This window comes from Protopterus annectens, chromosome 9.part0, assembly GCF_019279795.1.
Source record: "Protopterus annectens isolate FY-2018-M chromosome 9.part0, PAN1.0, whole genome shotgun sequence".
Lineage (NCBI taxonomy): Eukaryota > Metazoa > Chordata > Ceratodontiformes > Protopteridae > Protopterus > Protopterus annectens.
Window position 1 is genome coordinate 684,543,103 of NC_056743.1, and position 17,474 is coordinate 684,560,576.

A 17,474-nucleotide genomic window follows, 5' to 3' on the forward strand; every position below is an offset into this window, starting at 1 on the left:
ACCTTAGACATTCCTTGATTACTGTTATTGTCTCTGTAGGAACTGGTTTCTAGGAATAAGACTATCATTTTCTCCCTCTGGTATAGCCTTGACAGCCACTGCTGCTCTGAGTTACAGCACAATGGCACTAAATATACAGAACCAACTGATATTGCCAACATCCTGGCAGATAGGTTCAGTGTCAACTTTACCCCCCTCTCACCCCCCTAAAGGGCCCATATCTATACCGGAAGAATGCAAAGTTTGTGTAATCACAGCTGCACAGGTAAAGAACACACTCCCCAAAGCCAAGAACACAGCATCCATGGGACCTGACAACATCCCAGGCTGCGTTCCACATGAACTACAGAATGAACTGGCACCCCACCTAATCACCATGTTCAATCATAGCCTCACCTGAGGCTTTGTGCCCACTGAATGGCGCACAGCGACGGTTATCCCACTCCACAAATGGGGAGCCACCATGGACCCCGGGAACTACTGCCCCATTAGCCTAACGAGCCTGGTCTGCAAGACCATGGAACGTATCATCACGGAACTTATAAACAAAGACATTGGTAATCTCCAAACTCTGGACCCCACCCAGTTCAGATTTCTAAAAGGCAGATCATGTCTCCAAAACCTGATAGACTTCTTTGAAGCAGTCACCAAAGCTGTAGACGAGGGTAAGGTGGTTCACACAGTCTGTCTAGATCTCACCAAGGCTTTTGACACCATCCCCCACTCTGGAATTATAGATAAACTCACTAAACTAGGTATAAATCCCTATGTCACAAGATGGGTTGCTAACTGGCTCACTGACAGAACCCACACTGTGAAAGCAGCAGACCCCAAATCTGACTTCAGACCAGTGATAAGTGGAGTACTACATGGTTTAGTCCTGGGTCCTCTCCTGTTTGGTCTTTACTTTTCTGAAGTACAGGCTAACACAGAAGGTCTTTGGCTAATGAAGTTCGCAGATGACTGCAAACTAGGAGCCATAATCGAAATTCCTAACAATGTGGACATCTTACAAAAGGGCCTCACTGAGACAGATGCCTGGTGTCAAAGCCATGGCTTCAAGCTCAATGCCAAAAAGTGCACTGTCATGCCCTTTGGTAAAAACTCTGTACCCATGAGCTACCACGTAGATGGTAGTCTACTTAACACCAAAAGTGTGATAAGAGACCTTGGGACACAGGTGAACAGTAGTCTCTCCTTTGATAATCACATTGCCACAGTAGTCGGGAAATCCTTCTACGTGGCACACCTCATCACAAAAAGTTTCAAAAAGAGGTCATTGTTCCCCTCTACTCATCACTCATTTGACCCATTATAGAGTACAATGCCCCTTTTGGTATGTACCTCACAAGACAGCTACAACAACTGGAAAGGCTGCAGAAATACCTCACAAAGAGGATTACCACCCTCAAACAGATGCCCTATGCAGACCGTCTCAAAAAACTCCAGCTTTACTCCGTTGCATATCGCCTACTCAGAGGCCATCTCTGCCTAACATACAAAGCTATGTCAAACCCAGAGCTGTTGGACATGCTCCACTTAAAGAAATCCCAATCCCTCCGAGCTACACGCTGTAGGGACCTAAACCTTGTCACCACAATAAACAGAACATGCTGGAGGGATAGATTCCTGTCCCAGAGACTTCCCATACTTTGGAACAAACTACCTGTCTATATCAAACAAAGCTCCTCATTAGCACTCTTCAAGAAAAATCTTGATGATTGGATGGGAAATAGGAAATTCATCCCTGGGATCACCTATGTGGCTCTGCTCAACAGGGGCACAGGAAAATAATTTTCTTGGGTGGCGAAAGCCAGGGTACCTTTTTGGCTAAGCTTCTATAGGCACTAGGGCCAAATGCCTAGTACCTACCTATGCTCTAGAGGTTATTGTATGTTTGTTTAGGTTTATTTTAGTATTTAAACAATCACAAAGTAGTTTTCTAAGGTAAAAATGATTCCTTTGTGAATTCTTGTGTTTACCTATATTTTATATGGATTTACAGGATACCTAATTTGCTCCAATCTGCATCTATATTGACAAAAACATTGTGTGTGCTGCTTGTATGACATTGCTTTTGGCGAATTATTACCCTTTTGTAAAGGTTGTGTGCTGTTTGTGCTTATTAGTGACAACTTACCTTCCGACGGACTCTTACAGGTGTAACTTACCAGCAGTCAGGCTTCTTCCCCAGCTACAGCATGGATACTTGACCCAATCCTACTAGTCCTTCTCTAGATGCACCCAAAAAAAAAAAAAACAAATAGTTAAAGCAGGGTCATCCAATGCCTTAGCCAACGGGGCTACTCTGTAGTAGCCACTGCCGCTCAGACCACTCTCCTATTTCCTTGACTCCCTCTGGTATAGTATTGACAGCCACTATTGACTGGGGGTTAGACATGTCTTCTGTGGCTGTTCCTGTGTCCACCTTGGGCGTGTGGGAGCTATCCATCTTGGGTACAGCAGATACTTCAAGGTAGTCTTCTCTGGGTGCCAGCAGAAAGAGACCTCTTGCTTGGGATGATGTGCTTTCCCCTAGCTATGTTCTACTTAGAAAAGTTCGTAGGTAACAGAAGCAAAACATTAATCAAACAGAAAATGGGAAGATTGTTTTTGTTGCTAAAAATGGTGCTATTACCTTGACCAGGAGCTTGCTGCAGTAAGTCAATTCAGGGTGCTATTTGCCTCCTCCTAAAACTTGTACCCCCTTCATCTAAAGAAGAGGAAGTTTCCTCTGGTGAATCAGATGTTGACAGAGACCAGGCTATATCTCCTGAGGGTTCTACAGCACAACACTCTAATTCTGTGGATAATAAACCTGTACGGATGGAGGCTTTGTCTTTTGCTGGGACCACTTCCAGACTAAAGGATGTATTTTCTTGGGAACAGATGCACGCTTCCCCAAAATTGGGCAGATATTATGACTTTCTTGAAAAGGTAAGCCCTCAGTGCTGCACAAATTCCTCTTATTTTGCCAGCATTGGAGGATGACTTTAAAGCTGCCTGTAATGCTCTTGATTCTCTCCCACAAGTTCTTAAGGAATCAGATAAATTGTATAGAAGTTTCACAAGCTAGCAAATACCTTTGTTCTCACCATAGCACAGACTCAGTTGCAATTATGCCTACAGATGCTACAGCAAGAAAAAAACTCTCTTCCACCTCCAACCCAGTTCCTGGTGATGAGTAAGTGTCGTAACTGAGAGCGTAAGAAACATTTTTTCTTCTGCTCTAGCATTCAGAATCCTTAATTACCAGAGCTATATGTGGAATTTTATTTTAAAATGTGCGAATAGTTTCAGAGAGTTTTCTGCTTTTCTGACTCCTGAATGTTGGTCTAATGTGAGCCAGATTGTGTCTAACCTATCTCAAGTTTCTGATAGATACTTTTTCCAGAGCTTTGGCTTCAGCTGCTGTTTAAGGAAATTTGTTTGTGTACATAACCAGAACATTTCCAGTAAGTTAGTCAGAAATTTTGTGTTCCCTTCTAGCTCTAGTGGGTTTTGTTTGGGACAGCTGCTGTACATGTCCTCAAGCAATGGGATGAGTGAGGTAGATTAATGTAGAGAGTATCCAGGACTTTTCAGGTCCCCAGATTCTTCCCTTCGAAATCCCCTACCCATTTTAAAGGGCAAAACAAGCAAAGAGCGCAACCTAATTCTAGGCAGGCTCCCAAGAAAAAATGGAAGGAGGGAAGCAATCCCAAATCTAAAAATCTAGTAGATTTCCCAAAAAAAGGTCAAGCACCAGCTTCTGAATGAGTGTGCCAGGGCGCTGGTCACCTCCCCATGTTTATTTTCCTATTTTCATAGAATCTGGCACTCAGTGCCACAGCCTGGTGCCAAACAATTTCAGACAAATGGGTTTTGAAGGTGATCCAGGAGGGTTACAGCTGGCAAAGGATAGAATCTCCCCATTTTCAGGGAGATCCTTCTCACCCACCCAGTCAAACAGATTGGTTTCCCTAGGTGCTCCAATGTATGTTACAGTCAGGAGTCATAGAAAAATGTTCCCTCAGAAAACGTATGAAAGGGCTTTTATTCAACAATATTTCTGATCCCAAAAAGGAGCACTCATGGAGACCAGTTTGGGATCTCACCTTCCTTGATCTGTGTGTACAAATGCCAAACTTCAAGATGTTAACCCTTCAAACTGTGTTAGCATTTCTCTCAAACCATTGTGTTATGTTAACCTTTGACCTCAAAAATGCTTACTGGCACATTCATATTGTACACAGTTTCATAAGGCATGTATGATTTTGTGTATCTGTGTGACATTATCAGTTCTTCACATAACCCTTTGGGCTGTCTACTGTGCCAAGCATGTTCACAAAGTGTCTAGCCCAAGTTGTGGCCCATTGCAGTCTGCAGAGTGTCTACATTTTTACTTATTTAGATGTTTTACTTTTCTTTGCAGAGTGTCTGCCCAGATGCAGGTTGCTTCTCTTCTCACTCATCTGGATTTTCAAACAAGCTTGCAAAAATCCTCAGTGACTCCATCACACAAGATTGTATTTCTGGGGTACCTTATACACACTCATATGTAGAAAGCCTTTTTACATCAGAATAAAGTAGATTTGTATTGAGAACTATTCTGGAGCTTTTCTGTTCTATCCTAAGCTTCAGCCAGAGAATTCCTCAGAATTCTAGGCCTTATGGCTTCTATGACCCCCATGATTCCACCTGCATATAAGAAAGATTCAGTGGTATCTCAAAACATGTGGGCCAAGCATTTTCACACCCTAGTGTTTCAAATTCCAGTACTGAGTTTTGTCAGATTAAAACTACTGTGATGGAGGGATCTGATGTCCCTCAATCCATGGCTTCCCTTTTCTCTTCCTACTGGAAACACAATCTGTCCTAATGGACTCCTCAGATTTAACTTGGGGGGGGGGGGGGGCAGTTACTGGGAGAATAAAAGTGAAAGGTCTGTGGGACAATTTGGGCAGACAAAATCATATAATTGTCAAAAAAATGCTGGCTATAATTCATGCTCTAAAGGTTCCACCTTATGTTTGGGAACCAGGTCCTCTTCAGTTGATTATAGATAACCCCTCAGTGATGTGGTACTTAAACAAGGGGACATCAGATCATACCCTGTATGCTGGCTGGCAGTGATAGTTTGGGAATTAGCTCTTCAGCACTGTCTAGTTCTTCATTCATCTTACATACGATCAGAGCAAGACAGATCCTGGACAGACCCTCATGAGTGGAAGCTCAGTCCAGAGGTATTCCAGGAATAGATCTATACTTTGGGGAGCACCTCAAGCAGATCTGTTTGTCTCTTTTCAAAACAGACAGCTAGACAAATTCAGTGACAGAAATCCTTGTAACCAAGCCTGGAGAACAGATGCTGTTTCATTCCCCTGGTCCGGCATGTTCCTGTATACTTTTCCACCCTTTCCAATGACTTTCAAAGTACTTCTGAAGATTCAGAAAGATTTAATAAAAATCATTGTAGTGATTCCCTTTTGGCTCAGCCAAAATTGGTTCTCCCTTCTTATGGAATTGGTGAATGGCAATTACCACAAGCTTCTTCAAAGATTGGATCCACTCACACAGAACAAGGGTTGATTGATACACCCCAACATCAAATAACTTTAACTACCTGGATAATTCAGTTTTGATACCTTTTAGGCACCTTTTTCACAAGGACCTGTAGCAGTTACTAAAGGAGTCAGGAAAGCCTGCTACTAGAAAGTCATATATGTTTGCAAATGGAGACGATTTTTCTAGTTGGTGCCTAGCCAATAACCTGGGTCCCATCACAGTTTTTGCACCCCTGCTACTCAAGTAGTTGTGCGAGTTACTATCTTCCGGCTGCTCTTATGCATCTGTTAAGGTACATCTCGTCTTGCAGCCATTTCAGTTTGTCTGCATATGGATCCTTCTCTTTCCTTTCTGTTTGTGGTTAAACAGTTTCTGAAAGGGGTGTTGCATATGAGACCTCCATGAAGACAATTCCTTCTTTGTGAGATAGTTTTGTGCTGGAAAAGCTACCATTGTTACCTTTTGAACCCGCCTCTCTGGCTAATTTGAGGTTCATTACTTGGAAGCCTATCCTGTGTATTGCTATGACCTCTGCAAGAAGAGTATCTTGAGTTGCTGGTACTTACCCTATCTGTTTTTCCATACAGGTAGGGTCACAATGAAGATTAACCAAAAACTCATTCCCAAGGTTGTCTTTGTGTTTACTTTGATTCGAGCCATCAATTTCCCAATTTTCTATGTAGAGCCATTAAAACAACGGAGAAAATATTTATTCATACCTTGGATGTGCATAGACAGCTGAGGTACTACCCTGACAGAACCAAGTCCTTCAAGAAAGCTGACTAGCTGTTTATTGCCTATTCTGGGATTAAGAAAGGTCAGCCCATGTCTAAATGGACTATTTCCAAATGGTTGTCATTGGCTGTTGTGTTTTGCTACTCCCACCATGGCAAATCTATTCCAGGCAGGGTAAATGCCCATTCTACCAGGGCCTTAGTTTCTTTGATAGCACATTGGAAAGGGGTAGACTCTAGAAGCATTCTAGAGGCAGAAACTTGGTCCTGCATCCATATATTCACAAAGCACTACAAACTGGATTCCTTTTCCAGATCCAGAGCAGGCTTCAGTAGGACCATCCTTCATGGGCTCCTGGACCCTTAGCCATCGCTTCCCAAGTTGGGTCAGCTTTGGTAATCTACTCATAGGCTATTGCAGCAGTGAGAATGATGAATATAGTACAATTGGGCAAGTTGTATTTACCCATAACAGTAGATGTTTGAATTTTTCACTGCTGCAGTAGCCGCATTCAAATCCTCCCCAACCCCTGCTGCACATAGAGTGGGTTGCAACCTTTGTTGTTGTTTTTGTTCCTGTTTGTGTTACTGTTACTGTTGTTGTTAGAGTCAGAATGAATTTCCCTTTTTTTACACTTAAGGGGAAGAAAGTCTTGAAGATTTTAAGTCACTGTGGCTGCTTTTACAGTTCCCATCAAAAGGGATTAGCTTATAGACAGCCAGAGTGACTGTGCGTGAGAGGGTTAGAGTTTTAGGAAGCTGGCTGGGTGCTGTATCTTCAGCATGATACAACCCATATGCTACTGAAACCATGAAGAATTTGAACATCTACTATTATGGGTAGGCGTACTTAACAACTGTACTTTATCATGCATTTTGAGTCCTTGTAAAAAGTCTATGTAGAAGTCTTTCACTGTCCGTAATACCCCGCCTGGGTCTGTCTCTATAATTTCACAGCACTGGAGTGTCTTAAGATTTAATATTTGTCTTTCTTTTATTTGTTGTCTCAGAATATGAGACAGTAGCTTCAGAGTGTTTTGTCAACCTCTTTTTAGCATCATACAATTTTCCTCTTCTGTTCAGCTGGTTCTTTGTCTTGAATACTTTTCACTTTGTCAACCCCATCCACGTAATTCATATTGCTACTTTCCTAAAAGTCTGGAACTTTATAGTCTGTTAAATTCTTCAGCTTTATTTTCATTTTATTCAATTTTATCACTAATTCTACATCTTGCCCTCGAAACTTTCTCAACAGTGCTTTTAATGTACCCTCAACTCATTATGCAAATGCTTTCATTTTCATGAAGTGGACAGGGGAAACAACCATGCCTATCACTTCCCTCACAGATTCCTCTTTTGAGCTTCATCTGGATTATGGCATGATCTGAGCTCACTGTTGGATGTGTTTTTGTAAGATAGGGCCATGCTGAAGTGCTACAGTGAAATAAGCCATCTATCTAATCTTACTTATATGTTATGTTTTGGAGAAAAGTATGTGTTTTGCTTTGGACTTCTTCCATATTATTTATAACTTTCAAACTAAATATTTTAAATACCTCCCAAAATATCCATTTTGTTTAGTAAGTTACTTTTTTAGTTCCTCCCAAGGCATCACAATTTTTCTTGTATCAAATTCCAGTCCTGCCACTAGTAGGATCCTCTGCTGATAAACTGTAGTCTGTCCTAATAAAGACTTGTTTATTTATTTTTGCCGTTATTGGTGTGTGTGTGTGTGTGTGTGTGTGTGTGTGTGTGTGTGTGTGTGTGTGTGTGTGTGTATATATATATATATATATATATATATATATATATATATATATATATTTTTTTTAGTCTTTTTCCTAGCCAGTTGCCTCTGATATTTACAAACCTGCTTTGAGTATCTGTTTCATGATCTATTATTCTTCTGTTAACTCCTTTTTGAATTAGTATGACCACATCCTTCTTATAACACCTTGATATTCTACTATAAATCATAATCTTCCACTTTGTTTAATAAATGCTCTTTTGCATCTAAATGCGTCTTGTAAAGCATTATTATTTGCGCTCTTCTTTTGATTGGGTATGTCAGCACCTTCTGTTTATTCTCTTGACCTACCAAACCATTTATATTCCACAAAAGTAAGCGAAGTGTGACCATTTGATTCTTATTTCTTATTTTCTCTGCATCTTAAACTTGCCTGTAGTCCTACTGGAGCAAAGGACTTTTTCTTGGCACCATTGTATTGTCAACGACCACCGAATGCAAGATCACAGATGACACATCCTCCAAACAAGGATTCTGAGATAATGGATAGATTGAAAAAGTGTGTATGTGCATCAGGTATCTTTTCCATCGTCACAATTAATTACTTTGTAGATATGGTGAGGTTTTGAAGAGATCTGGCAAATAAAACCCTGAAAACTCTGAAACCGTTACCTGATGAGGATCTTCAAAAATAGTTGGAGACCTAGGTGGTCAATATTAATCCCGTCACTTCACTGACCATTTGTCTGTTAACACAATATGGTGGATGCAGCAGCTAAGTCAGCAGGATGTAGTATCACAGTGTGACATCAGGCCTGGCCATGCCTTACCCATTTCATGGAACACTTCAAGGCAGCTATCGTCAATACCCCTTTTAATGGGACCTCTCATTTTGGGCAGAAGGTTAAGGATAAGCTGCTACAATGTGTGCAGGAGGACAAGATGCTAACAACTGTTGTACTCAAGTTCTCAGTCTCTCCAGAGGTTGTTTTGGAGAAACCACAAGGAAGACAAGAACATATGGTTTCAGAAGTCTCAACAGCCTCAACATCAGCAGTACTTTGACAGGGTTCCCATGGTAGAAGACACTTCTCTGGTAACTGCCTTCAAAGAGGTAGAGGTGGTCCGCATCAACATGGATTCAGTGGTTTCCTCCTCAGGAGTCAGGAATTATGAACCCTGAATAGCTGTCCAACTGCCCTTCTCTGGAGGCAGTTGGGGATCGAATTTCTCTGTATCTACTTGCTTGGCTGGCCATCATGCAGGATAGATGGGTCAGGGAAATTATATCTAGGGGCTACTCAATGTCATTTTTAAAACTGCCAGGAAAACCATCCTTTAATCCACCTTTAGTGCCACCCCATCAGAGGAGAGCAGCCCAGCAGGAGGTTAAAACCTTCTGTTAAAAAAAAAAAAAAATGTCCTCCTATTCCTATGTTGCAGTATTCATAACATGATGGAGATTCCAGCCTAGGTGACCCGAACATCTGGCCAGTATACCAAAGACTTGAGCAGCTGCAAGGTACGTACAATGTTGCACATAGAACAGCCAGCGTCGGCCATAAAGGTGACATCTGCACGTACCATCCTCCGAACTTCTTAACTGCCAGTCCGAACAACAGCTTCTACATTCATCTGATCCCTCAAACTTTTCTTCAATTCAGATAAGTGCCCCTTTGGGGAAGACCTTTAAGCTTTTGATACTGCATGCTTTTTAGTGGTTAATGTCATCCAAGAAGGCAAGTGCCACTGTGCAAGATGGATTCCACATAAAGACAACCACGACCAATATCTTGTCTGTTTGGGTTCCGATCACGACTACAAGGCCTGTGCCATCTGTCAGGTGTCATCCCTAAAACACTTTGCAGTCACTTGTCTGCCCTTAGTATATGTCTTGAAAACCAGAGACTAAAGTGACTAGCATTAGGCATGGAAGGTACTCCGGGTCTGTCTAGTGAGCTCCTGAAGAAAAAGGTGAAAAAGGTAAGGCCTGAATCTTCGGCTGGATCTCTGATCCCAGACATCCTTCTCAAGGCTGATGAAGGCCCAAAGGTATGGTGTCTGGTCCTCCTCCTTCGATGGGTACTGATGTAGAAGCCGTTAGGGGAGGGTTCCTTCAGCACATCCACAGAGGTTTCACAGATGTCCATAATGGATGGTAAAGGGGAACCGTGGCTCGCTCTTTCAAATGTTCCTCATAGTACCTCTTCTGCCCCTTCCATTGGGGTTTTGATGACATCTGGTTCGGAGCCTAGACCTACATTGGCACTTCCATCCCAGCCTAGGGTAGGCCTTCCTCAAGAAGAAAGAGAAACATTCAGGAGTCATCCGCAGACTGGCAAGCCTTTTCCCAAGGGATATTGAATGTTTTTCTGGCACTTAGGCGTTCTACTTTGCAACCATCTACTCCAGCATCTCCTATCTCCCCTCCACCCAGGACTATATCTGCTGAACAAGAGGCCTCAGAAGAGAATGTGTCATCTTCAGATGAGTCCCTGGCCTACTCCACCCAGATTGACTCTGAGTTATACCTCTCCTGAAGTTGATTCCAATGGTAAAGATTCTCTTGATGAGGATATAACATTTGGAGAAACTATCTCCAGAATGAGGGAATTTTTCAAGTGGGAAAGTTCTCAGGTTTCAGAACTACAGAAGAGGTACTATGACCTCTTACAAATAGATTCTCCTGCTCCTTCAGCCATTCCACCAGTTTTGCCTGCATTCCAAGATGCTTTTCTTGCAGGATCAAAACAACCCTGACTCACAACCTCCTGCTCCTAAAAGGCCAGACAGGTTCTGTACAATGCCTGAAGACAGCAGCCACCTGTATAAATGTCCCCTTGCAGACCCAACTGTGATTTCTCTCTCTCTCTGCTGATAAAACTTCTAAATTACTGCCCTCCACCAACCTCCTGCCTTCAGATAAGGACAGTAAAATGATGGAGAGAATTGGGAAAAAGGTCTACACCTCTGCTGCTCTGGGTTTTAGAGCCATTAATTATCAGACACATACGTCCAAGTATGTTCTTGCTCTACTTTCACAGACCTCTAAATTGCTTACAGATCTCCCAGACTCTGCAGCAAAATCCCAACTTTCTTCCCTCTTAGCAGTTTTTTTCCCAGGTTACCAGGCATTCCATTAAATGCAGTTATGACACAGCTGAGGTGTCTGAGGATCAGCAGCTTCTGGTTCTGTCCGCAAGATATTTTCCTGGCTGAGAGTGCAGCATTTGCCTAAGGACTTTAAGGCAAAACTTATGGATGCACCACTGGACAACACTGCCGTTTTTGTTTCTAATGCTACAGCCCTGTTCAAGTCCCTTCAAGAGAAAGGAAAAGAACTTCAGGAACTTAAAATATATTTTTGTTTCCCCAGTTCCTAAATATCATAGGAACTACCCTTCTAGGCCTAATTTTGTAAGGAAGACGACCTGTGCATGTTCCCACCAACACAAGAAGGGCACACGTAGGCAGACGCCTCCTAGGTCTCAACCATCCTCTGCTGAAAAGGCCTCCTTTCCGGACAGTTTTCAAAAATCCCCCTTTCTCATTTTCTTTCAAAAAGGACAAGCATTACCACAGACAAATGGGTCCTGCCTATTATCCAGACAGTTTATTACATGACTTGAAAATCCATTCCACCCTTCATATGTATTCCACAACCCCCAAAGGACCATATCCACCTTTTCCCTCAGGCCATTCAAGACTTGAAAACAGAAGGCACCATACAGGACGGTCCCCTCTTTGGAAAGAGAAAAAGGGTTCTACTCCAGGATGTTCTTAGTTTCCAGGAAAGATGGTCCTTTAAGACCAATTTTAGACTTATCCCAACTCAGTCTGTTCCTTCAGTTCCCCACCTTCAGGATGGTCACCCTGCAAGCTCCGTTTCCATTTTTGCTACCTCAAGTTTACCTGGTTTCCTTAGACTTAAAGGATGCATACCTTTACATACCCACCCGACCTCTGTTCAGGAAATTCTTAACGTTTTTCTGTTGCTTCCTTTCATTTTCAGTTCTGTGCTTTGCCTTTTGGACTCTCTATGGCTCCAAGGGTATTCACAAAGTGTTTGGCTCCTGTCATTGCCTTTTGCAAACTCCAGAGAACTCTCATGTATCATTACCTGGATGACCAGCTTATTCAAGCAAAACACCCAGACACTTTGCAACAGAACTTTCAAATCACCATCTCTCTGCTCCTCAGTCTGGGATTCGCCATAAATTATAGAAAGTCTTCCCTTTCTCCCTCTCAAGACCAGGGTTTCCTAGGTTGCAGGATAAGGACAGACCTTATGATGGCATTCCCGCCTTTGCAGAAGTTGTAGTCTCTGCTGACATAGTCCTCTCTGACTACCAGAGAATTTCTCAGGATGCTAAAGTTCTTGGCTTCGGTTGTACCAGTGCTGCCCCTAGCCAGACTCCACATGCGAAAATTCCAGTGGTGCCTGAAAGCACTCTGGTTCCAGCATGCTCATCCACTAGAATTTGTCCTTCCACTTCTTCCCTGTCTAAAGAAGGAAATTCTTTGGTGGATTCAACAAATTTCTCAGAATGCAGAGCTTCCACTTCAGCCAGTCTCTCCAATTGAAAAAATGTTCACAGATGCTTCAGATATGAGGTGGGGAGCAACTCTGTGGAACCTAAAGGTTAAAGGCCTGTGATCTCCCTCATTACAGAAGCAACACATCAACATTAAAGAGATGAAGGCTCTGATCCTGACCCTTTAAGCCTTCAGGTTATCTCTTCTACCTGGCCCTTTGAAGCTGTTCACAGACAACACTACAGTTGTCTGGTATGTGAACAAACAGGATGGAACAAAGTCTTACCTACTGTGAGGATTAGCAGTCCAAGCATGAGAGATTGCTCTTCAAGCAAAGGTAGTTCTGACAGCTGTTTATATTCTCTCAGCTCAAAATGTTCAGGCAGACACACTGAGCAGAGCCATGATACAAGCCCACAAATGGATGATCCACAGGGATATGTTTCTGGACATTCTTCACCAGTGGGGTACAGCTCAAATAGATCTCTCTGCCTCCCCTATGAACAGAGAACTTCCAAAGTTCTGTGCCAGAGTCCCACACCGTCTGGTCTGGAAGGTGGCTGCCCTATCATTCTCATGAAAGGGGATGTTTTCCCTATGCATTCCCCCCTTTCCCCCTAATTCAGAAAATCCTGCTAAAGATGCGGAAGGGCAAACCATAAATCGTGTTGGTGACCCCCTTTTGGCCAAGACAGCATTGGTTCCCTCCTCTTCTGCATTTAGCCAAGGGCAATCATCACAAGCCACTACACAGGGTGGATCTTCTCACACAAGACAAGGGATCTCTTATTCACCCACATTTAGCAACCTTGAATCTGACTTTGTGGGTGATAGGCTTCTGATTCCTTTCAGGCACCTTTTCTCTGAGGACGTGCTTCTAGTCCTGCAGGAGGCCAGGAAACCTAATACTAGACGATCTTACTTATCCAAATGGAAGAGGTTATCCGGCTGGTGTCTTAATAAGAGACTAGATCCATTTTCAGTGGATATTCCCCTAGTCCTTTCTTACTTGAGTGAGCTGCTCAAGGCTGGACTGGCTTATTCTTCAGTTAAAGCCCATTTATCAGCCATTTCTGTATGTCTGCCTTTGTCTCCCCCTTCTCTTCTAGACTTTTCTTAAAAGGCATCCTTTATGTCATACCTCCCAGGAAACCTGTTCTTCCTCCATGGGACCTAAATTTTGTTTTGGAAAAACTGACCCAGACTCCCTTTGAGCCTGCTGCCTCAGCTTTCCTAAAATTCTGCACTTGGAAAACTGTTCTACTGGTAGCCATTACTTCTGCTATGCGAGTTTCAGAACTCCAAGCTTTAACAGCTTCACAACCCTTTTGATTTTCCCCAAGGATAGGGTGTCCCTTCTTACCAACCCTTCCTTCATGCCTAAAGTGGTTAGTGACTTGTCAGTCAATTTACCCACTTTTTTTTCTTATCCTCAAAATTCCAGTGAAAGGGTGTTGCACACCTTGGATGTACACAGGCAACTCAGATTTTATTTGGATAAGAACAAATCCATTACAAAGGTCTGAACAATTGTTTGTTTCCTTTCACCCCAGGGCACTGGAAAAGCAGCCACTTGGTCCTCTGTCCATACATTTCCAAAACACTACAAGCTAGATTCTCTCTCCAGATCCAGAGCAGGATTTACTAGGGCAGTTCTGCATGGCTTTAAGCAGACTTCTTGTCCTCCTATATGAGAGAAAACACTATACCGGGTACCACACAATAACGTCTTTATTTAAACAAAGTAAAAAGGAGAGGTGAGTGCTTTCGCAACCTTCGTTGCTTCATCAGACAAAGAATTAACTGTTCAACTGCTTGTTTTATATCACTCTGTCAAAAATTTTTTTCCAATTAGTGACATCATACAACTTTTGAAAATTTAAAGGCATATATGACAAGAATATTGTAAAATACGCATGTGAATATAAAATATATATACAAAAATGTAAAGTATGTTCATATTTATGCATATCTGATTTTAAAACAGTTAAATAATCTCATTAAAAATGCATATATATAAAAAAATGCATATAAATAAAAATGCATAGTATATTCATATTTATGCATATCTAATTTAAAACAATTAATCTCATAAAAATGCATATATATAATATAATATATATTTAAAAAGAATGCATAATACAAAATATATAATACAAGAAATATATGTATATATATATTTTTATTTTATGCAAAAAATTAATTGTGTTGAAGACGTCTAGCTTTAAGAAATGGAACCAGTGATGTACAACCATTGGTTCCATTTCTTAAAGCTAGACGTCTTCAACACAATTGATTTTTTGTATAGTGTTTTCTCTCATATACTTCTCTTTTTTATATACTGGGTTTTACCTGTATAGCCGTTTTGCTTTTCGTTTATATTCTTGTCCTCCTACCCCCCTTTCTCACTCATGAGCTTTGGTATTCTCCCTCATTTATGAATACTGCAACATGGGAATAAAAGAACATAGAATAGTTGTGTAAAATCTTACCATAACCATAGATGTCCTTCTCTTCCATGTTTTAGTATTATATTCCACCCTCCTTCCCCCTTGGTTCATGCTCTTCTCTGGATATTATGTTATTGCCTCTTATCCTTGGACTGATGTTTTGACTGGGCCATTCAGTTCTGAGGATGGTATGTGTAGACATCACTTTTATAGACAGCATTGGCTGTTCTGTGTGCATTGTCGCATGTACCTTGCAGTAGCTTAAGTCTTTGGTATACTGGCTGGACATTCGGGTCACATAGGCGGGGATCTCCCTCATGTTATGAATACTGCAACATGGAAGAGGAGGACATCTATGGTTATAGTAAGGTTTTACACGACTATTCTCTATCCACGAAGTCTTACAAGACCAGAGAAGGTAGGGATATTACTCAGGATTCTACTTGGTGCTCATAAAAACTCCTGACCTCAGACTGAGTCTTGACCTCAGTTTTCTGAATCAATACACAGAGAAAGAATCCTTCTGTTTGAAGTCACAATACAATCCATTCTCACATGCATGCAAGCAGGAGACCTGATAAGCTCTTTGGATCCCCAGGACATGTATCTACGCAACAATATAGCTAAACTGTCCAGAAGATGCCTTCACTTTCAAATGAGTGACAGTTATTACAAGTTCAGTGTTCCGCCTTTTCATCTCACTACAGCCCCTAGGTATTCACCAAGTGTGTGGCTCCAGTTGCCACCCACATGTGACATTTAGGTATAAAAATCTTTCCCTATGTAGCCAACAGATATATTAATGTGTCTACAATTGCAAAACTCTTCAAGGCAAGACAATACTTATACCAGCTCTGCTTATCCTTGGGGGTCATAGTCAGTCTTATCAAATCTTAACTGAAAGCATCCCAATTTCTGATGGTCATTAGATACAGTGAGAGAGCTGGCCATATTACACCCTCCCCCCAAAAAAATATGCAAGGATTACCCTTGAAATTTCCCATTTTACAGTCTCAGAGAAACAAAATCCACACCAATAGAAGCAATAAACAAGAATAATTATCCAAAATGTAGTCTCTTATTGGATTTCCAATGTAATAAAAAACATAAAAAGTGGTCTGTAGACTGATTTCAGCGCTAGCCAAGCCTTTCACAGTGCAAATTTAGTAAATGCAGTGTGCATCCCTCTTATATAAGGGTTACGTAAAATTACATTGAAAAGCTAATGTTTGTTCATTAAATATATTGTTAATCACCCAAACGTACAGGCCACCATTAATTCATTACCCCCCCATGGGACTCAAATTTTACACTGGGAAAACTTAAGCCATACAATCCCACCCCCACCCCTGTTCAAGCCTCCCAATTCAGGTATGATCAAATTATTGTCTTGGGAAACTCTTTTCCTGGTAGCCATTACCTCTAGTAGGCGAATATTGGAGTTGTTAGCCCTGTCTTCCAAATTTCCTTACATTGTATTCTACACAACAGGATACACCTTCGAAACAATTGCTCCTTGATGCCCAAAGTTTAATTGAAATCTAAACTGAACCAATCCACCTACCAGTTTTTTTTTTTTTTTTTTCAAATTGCTCCAACAAAGGTGAATATAGACTGCACTATGTAGGTATGCACAGTTAACGCAGGATTTGGTGTCAGTTTTCATTTGTTCCTCAACTCTTGGGTCTAGATCCTCAGCTCTGACTTGGCCTCTTTTACTAGCTCGTGGATCACTGAAAGCTCTTGAGCTCCTCCCTTTCCCATAATGCCCTAGCCTAACATACCTCAAGATCTCGTTTTTCCACCTTGGAGTTCAAACGTGTTCACAGTTGCAGCAGTAAATTTGCTTAATATTTTGGGTTTCTTCAGTGAGTTAAGAATTTCTTATTTATGTATTTGATATATTATAGTTTTTCTTCTTGTATCTTACTGCTTCTAATAGAATTTCCTCCCTTTTTCCTTTCAGGTACTTGTGATCTTCTATTTGATCTACCATTGCTGGTAGTTTCTTTTAGTACCTTTTGGTACTTCTTTTTCCTTACCACTGTTGGTACAATTTTATTCTACGTAATTATCTAGTTAAAAAGTCTATATCTTTGTCATTATCCTTGTTGATACCGCTTCTCAACCTTTTGGCTAAGATTTACTGTAGTATCTGTTCTATTAATGATATAATGTCTGAGAAACCAGCAGGATTCAAAAATTTTATGGCCTATGGCAACAAAATCCTGCTCTCAGACCTGCATTCAGAATGTACATATTGTTTAGGTTTGTCACATTTAAATGCAAATTGTGACATTTGTAAGGGTTTTAACCCTGGGGCCATTATAAACCATAAAAACAAATTAATACTCAGGGGCTTTCTGCCCTCTAAATCTTCTGATTCACTAGCATCTTCTGGGGCTCAACCCCCTTAAAAGTCAGAAAAGAGAGATTCTAGAAAATGTTCTCTGGACCCTA

General features: G+C 41.4%; 1 protein-coding gene and 1 pseudogene across 2 annotated transcripts in view; both read left to right on the top strand.

Moving 5' to 3' along the window:
• Positions 1 to 17,474, top strand: part of CCHCR1 (coiled-coil alpha-helical rod protein 1) — a 673,784-nt gene that overhangs the window by 158,532 nt on the left and 497,778 nt on the right. The gene's annotated exons all lie outside the window — the stretch shown is intronic.
• On the top strand, positions 17,131 to 17,310 carry LOC122812424 (annotated as a pseudogene).